Below are 9756 nucleotides of genomic sequence, written 5' to 3'. Positions count from 1 at the left end.
AGCTAAGCACAGCAGTGCAAAGGCCATCAGAGTAATGCTGATGACTTAAGCACAGCAGTGCGAAGGCCACCAGAGTAACGCTGATGAGCTAAGCACAGCAGTGTGAATGCCAGCAGAGTAACGCTGATGAGCTAAGCACAGCAGTGCGAAGGCCAGCAGAGTAACGCTGATGAGCTAAGCACAGCACTGTGAAGGCCATAAGAGTAATGCAGCCAAAAGCCAGCACTCACACGCTATTGCCATAAGCTGTGCACTTCCATTTCACCTCTGTTCAAGGTGGTGTTCAGTGCCAGACATTGTGCAAATGCAGAGGAGGAAAACTAATGACAAAACACCGAAGGGAGAAGATACATAGATGGGAGAGGGGAGAGGCAGGGACCAAGTAGCTTATGACAGAAGAAGGATAATGTTGGCTAATAAAAATATGTAGGCAACAGCTACATGTAAAATAGTAGTCAAAAATCTGTCTGCACATGTGAGCATATCTCATTACACCACAAAGGAATTACTACTTCATACCATTTAAATAACACAATTGAAAGGCATTGACAACTTCCGGAAGTTGAAGGGATGAACAGAGAGATATAGAGACAGGTGGCAAGAGGAACAGTAGCAACATTTTTGTAGGACATGCTGGACCATGTGTATGGTGTGTTACTGTAGTACTGTTACTTTTTACCTCATTATTTAGCTGTCATTCCCTGTACAATAAAAAGCTTGATAGGGAACAGGAAAGGGTAGGAGAGTAGAAACGACCATGGAGAGATAAGTAGGATGACGCTGGCTTCCTAAGGTTCCTTGTTGGGGATGCAGTGTTTTGCAAATGATGTCTTATTTAAATTGTATGTTAATGAAATGTTGTAAATGGAATGAAATACAGACCTGTGTGTTGTGTGTTGTGTGTGAGTGTATTTTTTGTCAGATTAAATGTGTGAAAAAGGGGTTGTTAGGAGAGTGGAGAAAAAAAGAGGGGGGTAAGCAGAGAGTAGGACAAAGGGGAATGAATGCATCAGTTTGCAGCGTCTGTATTATAACATCAAATGCTCAAAATTTCAAATGTTATAATATCTACCCATTTCAGTCAAACAATCATAACATCAAACACTCAGAACAGCGAATTTGTTCCCAGGGAAAAAAATTGCTGTTCCAAGAAACATACACAAACACAACACAAGCACACCAAAACAACTGCAATCCACAAACATACACTTAAAATCCTACATCTAACCCTACACTAAACTGTACATACACTACTATCTATCCACGTACCTTAACCCAAACCCTAACCCTAAGGTCCGTAATTCTCACACACTCACCTCACCTGCATCCTAAGCCTAACTCACTTAACCCACCCCTAACCCTACAGTCTGGCACAATCGCACACTCACCTCACCCGCGCCCTAACCCTAACTCACTTAACCCACCCCAACCCTAACGTCTGTCACTACTACACACTCACCTCACCCACGCCCTAACCCTAAAGTCCCTAACTACTGCACACTCACCTTACCCTAGTCTGTTCGCTCACTTACCTTAACCTGGTCCGTAGCCATTGTAAAACACTTACCTGAACCCAATCCATAACCTCCGTTTGCTCACTTCCCTAAACCTGGTCCGTAACCATCGCACCACAGTGCTGTAAATAGTGAAGCCACGGAACGGACCACCAAAATCTTACCCTAGGTAAAATTTCGATGTTCCACGGCTTCACTATTGTCAGCTTTCACTCTAAAGGGTTCGATATTATAACTTTCAAAGTTTTAAAACTTTGATGTTATAATATAGACCCAATTTGCACAAGGGTGGTAGGACAGCACCATAGCTATCCACTTCTTCATAACATAAATGTAGAATTATACAAAGAATTTCATGATTTTGGAGTATCACCACCCCAGGGATGGGTGATGGCAACAGAATAATGTTGTACAGCCAAATGTACCAAATCAAGAGTGTCATGAAGACACATAGGTGAAGTGGAGAGCGATGTATGGGATGTAATTCTTTGTAAGACAGGTGCCATTTTCTGTACTTTTCTAAAGAGAGGGGAATGTTGGGGAAGGGGCTTAGACATTCAGTGTAGGTTAGGAAACATGCACAGACATACAGAACATATAAGACAGGGATGATGAATGATAAAATATTGGGGGACACCATGATTGGGGATAGGTTGGGAATCTCAGAGGTACAGCCACATCCAGCTTGAGAACAGTGAGAATGTAGGCCTCACCCTTAGAACTGTCATCGCTGCCTCCAGTTTCATGTGCTGGGTCAGTGCTGGATATGGCATCGATTAAGCAATGTGATGCTGAACCTCTTCAACCCTGCCAATTTGGGCACCAAGACTCCTCTCCATTATATCCTCTACCAGCCCAGTCCACTCATACTGCTCATGGAGGGTATCACTACACCAGCAGGCAGGGCAGCTTACCTGATGCAGGTGAAGCTGGTAGGGCAGGGGTTGTGGAGGCCACACCAAAAGATTGTGAACCCGAAGTACTGGGTGCCTGTGCTGCCATCTGTGGAGGTATGGCAGGCTGAGTTGCAGTGGTCAGTCTACCAATCAGTGCAGTTGTCCCTAACCCTAACTCACTTAAATCTGCCCTAACCCTCATGTCCACTCAATCGCACACACACTTAACCCGAGCCCTAACCCTAACTCACCTAAATCACCCTAACACTCACATCCACACAATCGCACACTTACCTGAATCCGACCGGTAACTTTCCACCATAACACTGAAAATACCGAAGCAACAGAAACGGACAACCAAATTCTTTCCCTAGGAAAAAATTTGAGTTTCTGCTGCTTCGATATTTTGCAGTTTTGCGAAAATAAGTTTGATCAATCAGTGTTCGCTTTTTTAAGCGTTCGAGGATATAATATAGACCCTAGGTGGTTGCCCCTTCACACCACCCTAGCTATGCCTCAGTTGAAGAATGCAGGTTTGACATTTATTTGTTTGTTAGTTTCCTAAACTAACAATATTTACAAGTAGTGGACAAGTTAGAACTGACAGTTTTAGCAGTTTCAATGTTAATTGATAGATTATTAGTATCAAAGTCAGAATCAGTCAGTAATGTAGTTTTTCATTTAGATAACTTGTCAGCCATCTGAAAATTGTCACTCTTGAGTTTTAAAACAGCCAATAAATCTCTCTTAACTTGAATCAAAAAACAGCAGATAATCTTTTGTGTCTGGTAGTTCAGTGAAATGTTTCCTGTTTCTTTCGTATGCTTGCATGCCAGCACTTTTGCATGATGTAGAATGATCTTTAGAACCATTTACTTTGTCTTGAACTGAATTTTTAAAATCAAACATATCTTTACCGTGGCCTTGTTTCATCATTGCTCTTATTTCCTTTAAAAATTAAAGATTCCTGTGTAATCTCCCAAGTTAAAACATCTGTTTCTATTGGTTGTCAGCAGTCTGTATGTTTCCAGGTACAAGTAGAAGAAATAAGGCAGTTTCATTTAGACTTTAGATATCTACGCACACATTACAATGGTACATACCTCTCAACTGTCCAGATTTTCATTGACTGTTCAGATTTTTGCCTGATATTTTTGCTTTGTGCCTCATAAAATTTGTGGTTTTATGGCAAATCATTGAGGATGGAAGTCACTAAATAATTACAGACATTTGAGTTTCAGACTTCATATCCTACAGAAAAAATGCATGCTAATGCAAAACCTTTTATTCTATAATCTTTCTAATTCTATAAAGAAAATATTTAAAATCTGTCCCTATTTTGGGGCCTTTGTTCCCCTACCCATTATTTTTTACTTTGTCCAGATTTCTTGAGTTAAGAGGTGGATATGTATGCAATTGTATAGTTATGTATACAAAAATAGATTCAGACTGATCCTATTTTCTGATGGGATTTTCCACAATCTAGACATGTTCATTGTGTTGAAGAGGATGCTCTACACCTCATTATGTTTCGGGTGTCTGAATCCTCAACCAGATGGGAAAAGTGAGCATGGTGAATAGAGTGACTGAAGTTTCAGACTACTGAAAAAGTTATGAAAGGCATTGCTCTCCTGTGTACTGCTATCTCCTTGTTTTTAAATATACTAACTCCATTGTAGCAGGACCACAGAGAAACATAAATTTCATTGCTAATACACAAATAACAGTGATTTTCAGTAACAAACACCAACTGCTGAGTTGAACATTGTCACATTAAATTGATAAGTTAAAGCCTTATTCAGTTAAAGCACAACAAACGGTACTGTAATTCTTTGAAGATACCTGGGACTGAAGGTAATGTATTTAAACTTCCATTGATTCATAATCTTATAAAATTCCTAACAAACTGAGGACTATTGTGGGATATAATTGCATCAGGAATACCATGTTTAGTTAAGACTGATTTCAACACTGCAATCATATTTTGATGCATGATATCATATAACTACACAGCTTCTGCAAATTTCTACCAGTAGTTTACAAGGAAGAGAAAACATGATTTTTTTTTGTAGTGACATAAATCAGCTCCAAGTTTCATCCAAAGTAAAACAGATTATTATATAGTATCATCTATTCCTTTGATTTTGTTTTCTGAACATGTTACATACGTCACATTTCTGTATCAAATATTCAATTTGTTCAGACATTTTTTAGGCCAAAAGAGGACATCACAAGCCGTTTCTTTATACTTGCTCATGAATAAGTAAGATTGACAATTTTTTCTTAGCAAGTTTTCATGGAACTACATAGGAATAATGATTCTGTCACATGTATTTATTTATTTATTTATTTGTGTATTTATTGGCATTGTCCACTGGGCCATAAGAACCAGTTTTCAGTGGAGGGTTGGGGAGAAAAGCTCCAAGTACATGTAACAGTCTTGAAAAATTAAAGTAAATTGTACAAGTTAATAATAAACCTTGTCAGAGAGTATGTTGGCAGTGAAGAGTTTCAGTGCTGGCTCCCTACTGAAATGTCGATATTCAAAATTCCCAGTGCCAAAAATTCGAGAGAAAAAAAATACTGAAAACTCATACCCCTCAAACATGTATATATATATATATATATATATATATATATATATATATATATATATATATATATATACCAACTCCAAGATCACCATGCCTCGAAAAAAGGGAATATTCTGAGAAATGGCATGATGGACTTATTATTTGTAATTCTGATCTTCTCTGTATTTTGGGAGTCTCTCTAGCTGATCGCATTTCAAATAGTTACCTTCAGCGCCTTCCACACTTTTAGACCAGTAGTTGCACAGATGATAAAGGTGGAGGTGTCACCATATACATCAGTAACAAGCATACCTCTGGAGTAGTCAAACAAGATGACGTGCTGGAGTTCCTTCAAATGCAGATCATCATAAACCAAAACCTGTACCATATCCTAACGAGCTATAGGTCAGCCTTTATGTCCCAAGAAGCTCACAATGCATACCTGGATATACTGGAGACATTTACCATCCAAACTAACACCCTACTTATGGGAGACTTTAATTACCCTGTTATCAACTGAGAATCCTGCACAGTCACTGGAGACATTTACCATCCAAACTAACACCCTACTTATGGGAGACTTTAATTACCCTGTTATCAACTGAGAATCCTGCACAGTCACTGGAGACATTTACCATCCAAACTAACACCCTACTTATGGGAGACTTTAATTACCCTGTTATCAGCTGAGAATCCTGCACACTCACTGGAGACATTTACCATCCAAACTAACACCCTACTTATGGGAGACTTTAATTACCCTGTTATCAACTGAGAATCCTGCACAGTCACTGGAGACATTTACCATCCAAACTAACACCCTACTTATGGGAGACTTTAATTACCCTGTTATCAACTGAGAATCCTGCACAATCACTGGAGACATTTACCATCCAAACTAACACCCTACTTATGGGAGACTTTAATTACCCTGTTATCAACTGAGAATCCTGCACAGTCACTGGAGACATTTACCATCCAAACTAACACCCTACTTATGGGAAACTTTAATTACCCTGTTATCAACTGAGAATCCTGCACAGTCACTGGAGACATTTACCATCCAAACTAACACCCTACTTATGGGAGACTTTAATTACCCTGTTATCAACTGAGAATCCTGCACAGTCACTGGAGACATTTACCATCCAAACTAACACCCTACTTATGGGAGACTTTAATTACCCTGTTATCAACTGAGAATCCTGCACAGTCACTGGAGACATTTACCATCCAAACTAACACCCTACTTATGGGAGACTTTAATTATCCTGTTATCAACTGAGAATCCTGCACAGTCACTGGAGACATTTACCATCCAAACTAACACCCTACTTATGGGAGACTTTAATTACCCTGTTATCAACTGAGAATCCTGCACAGTCACTGGAGACATTTACCATCCAAACTAACACCCTACTTATGGGAGACTTTAATTACCCTGTTATCAACTGAGAATCCTGCACAGTCACTGGAGACATTTACCATCCATAACTAACACCCTACTTATGGGAGACTTTAATTACCCTGTTATCAGCTGAGAATCCTGCACAGTCACTGGAGACATTTACCATCCAAACTAACACCCTACTTATGGGAGACTTTAATTACCCTGTTATCAACTGAGAATCCTGCACAGTCACTGGAGACATTTACCATCCAAACTAACACCCTACTTATGGGAGACTTTAATTACCCTGTTATCAACTGAGAATCCTGCACAGTCTCAAATCTACAGGCACAGGCATTCCTAGACTTCATAAATACAAACACCTTTGACCAAATAGTGAATACACCCACTAGAGGTACCAATATACTGCAACTCCTGCTTACAAATATAGGAGAAAGTTGCATCCCACAACATCTCACCCTCCCTGGTTATGTTCAACCATAAAGCTGACTCCTTTAAAGCCAAAATCAACTTTGTAATCCCATTAAAACCAGTAACAGGAAAATATTCCAAGGTAAATTACCTTTTATTAAATGTTGGTTTGTCAAAATTCAATTCCCATCCAAATCCTGGGAACACAGCAGCCTATGCTGAATTGCCCTCATAAACTCTGCACAACCATATCAATGGCTGCATAGACTCTACTGTACCTACCAGAAGTAAGACCAGGAGTAGCTCCAGAAACAAACCACTCTGGTGGCATCTAAAATTAAACAGAATATAAGACAAAAGGAAACAAATTATGGAAAAAGTCAGAAAGGGTAATTCTTATAAAGATTAAAAACTCTCTCTTTAAAGTAAATAGGGAACTAAGAGGGCTAATTAAGTCAAGCAAAGCCAACTCTGAGGTTAAGATATCTCCCCAGGAGAAATATAACCATAAAGCCTTCTACAGCTAAGTCAGAAACCTTAAGTGCAACACTCAGCAATGTGCTGAACTGGTGGATAATGGTACCTCATTCACCAAGCCTGGCAATATAGCAAACCTGTTAGCAGACAAATTCAGTTCTGACTTTACCCCCCTTTCATCTCCAACTATCCCCCTAAAAATATCCTCAAACATAATCCCTCCAATGATAACTAGGGAGCATGTACTGGATCCACTCACTAAAGCCAAGAACGTGGCATCAACAGGCCTCAATTATGTCCCAGGATGCCTGCTAACTATAGTCTTAAACAGGCTTTGTGCCACATGAATGGAGGACTGTGACAGTAATCCCCTTTCATAAGGGAGAACCTTCAACAAATCCTGAAGACTACAGACCCATCTGACTAGTCTTATTTGCAAAGTCATGGAAAGAATTACTATAGAAATTATCAACAAGGCTATAGAAGACATCCAGACACTGGATCCATCCTAGTTTGACTTTGTCAAAGGAAGGTCATGCTCACAGGATCTGGATGACTTCTTTGAAAAGGTTACTAAGGCAATGGAGGAGGGGGAAAATGGTGTATATGGCTACCTAGAGCTGGCTAAAACATTTGATACAATACCACACTTAAGCATTGTCAACAAGCTTACAAAACTAGGTATAAACCTCTTAATAACATGCTGGATAGCTAGCTGGCACACGGATAGGATCTAGGAAGTTAGAATTGGCGAGGCCACCTCCACAAAGAATCCATTTACCAGCGGAGTCCCCAGGGCTCTGTGCTAGGCCCACTCCTCTTTGGCTCTACTTCTTGGATGTCAAAGCCAATGTCAAAGGCCTCTGTCTAACCAAATTCACAGATGATTTCAAACAGGAAGCAGTCATCGATTCCCCGACCTGAAGAAGAGAACACCCTTCAGGAAGGTCTAACACAGACAAATTCTTAGTGTGAAAACCATGGTTTAAAACTCAATACCAAGAAATGCATTATAGTATCTTTTGGGAAGTCAGCCACCCCAGGTACCTATGTCATCAATAAATACTCCTAAAAGTTGGTTCAGTAGTCAGAGAACTGGGAAATCATGTAAAGAGTAACCTAGCCTTTAACCAACATGTGTCCAAGGTAGTAAGAAAATCCTTCTATGTTGCGCAACTTATGAGCAAGGGCAAGGCATCTAGGTCCGGAGAGGTCATCATACCACTGTAATTGGCCCTCATCAGACCCATAATAGAGTAGAAGTCCTTCTATGTAGTGCAGATTATAAGTAAAGGTATGGCATCCAGATCTAAAGAAGTTATTGTCCCACTGTACTCGGCCTTCATCAGACCTATAATTGACTACAACGCACCTTTCAGCATGTATTTGACTAGGTACATGCAACGGCTGGAACAGCCTGAAAGTTTTCTTATGAAAAATGTACAGGGTGTAAACAACACATCCTACACAGATTGACTAAAATCCCTACCCCTTTACTCTGTCTCATTCCAACTATTAAAGGGTGATCTATGCTTAACCTACAACGTGCTTGCAAATCCAGCCCTGATTGAACCGTTACACATTCATAAGACAAACTGCAAGAGGGCCACCCAATCTAAGGATCTAAACTTGGTCTGTGATGTGAACAAAACATGCTGGAGAGAAAGATACTGTATGTGTCTCAGAGATTACCCCTTCTGAAGAGCAGGCTTCCTATTCATGTAAAGCACAGTCCTTGCCTGACCCCCTTCAAATGCAGTTTGGCTCAGTGGATGGGGAATCATAACTTCACTCCTGGGGTGGTGCCCATGTCCCTTATGGACAGTGTCAGTCTGTAAAATATTCAAGGGCATAGGCACAAACCTAAGCCATTCTCTAGCCCTTAGGGATTGAAAATTGGGTAAAATTTGGGTAATAATGGCTAGGCTCTTAAGAACTCTTGAGCTGTTAGCCAAATAACCTCCTGTGAATATATGAACCAATGTAAGTCATTAAACAATTATGGCAAAACCACAGAAAGAAGTATTATAACAATGAAACAATCATAAAGATAAGAATAGTGACAAATTACTTTAGCAGCCAACAGAACAGGTTTTGCATCAACATGCATTTTATGAACAAATGCATAACACTCTACCACTCCAACTAACTTCTTGATAATAACAACAGTTATTCCCCTCCACAAAGGTGGCTTAGCAACAGACCCAGGGAATTTTAGACCCATATGTCTGACCATCTTCATCTGTACAGCCATGGAACGTATCATCACAGTCCTCATAAATAATGACCTAGGCGACCTCTAAACCTAGATCCGACCCAATTCAGCTTCATCAAGGGCAGATCCTGCCTGTTAAACCTGGTGGAGCTCTTGAAAAATGTGACCAGGGCCACTAATGAGGGTAAATCTGTGCACACAGCATACCTTGACTTAGCAAAGGCCTTTGACACAACCCCACACTCAGGCATTACCAATA

Source organism: Protopterus annectens, chromosome 17.part0 (assembly GCF_019279795.1).
Source record: "Protopterus annectens isolate FY-2018-M chromosome 17.part0, PAN1.0, whole genome shotgun sequence".
In the NCBI taxonomy this organism is placed as follows: Eukaryota; Metazoa; Chordata; order Ceratodontiformes; family Protopteridae; genus Protopterus; species Protopterus annectens.
Note: the sequence above shows the minus strand (reverse complement) of the source record.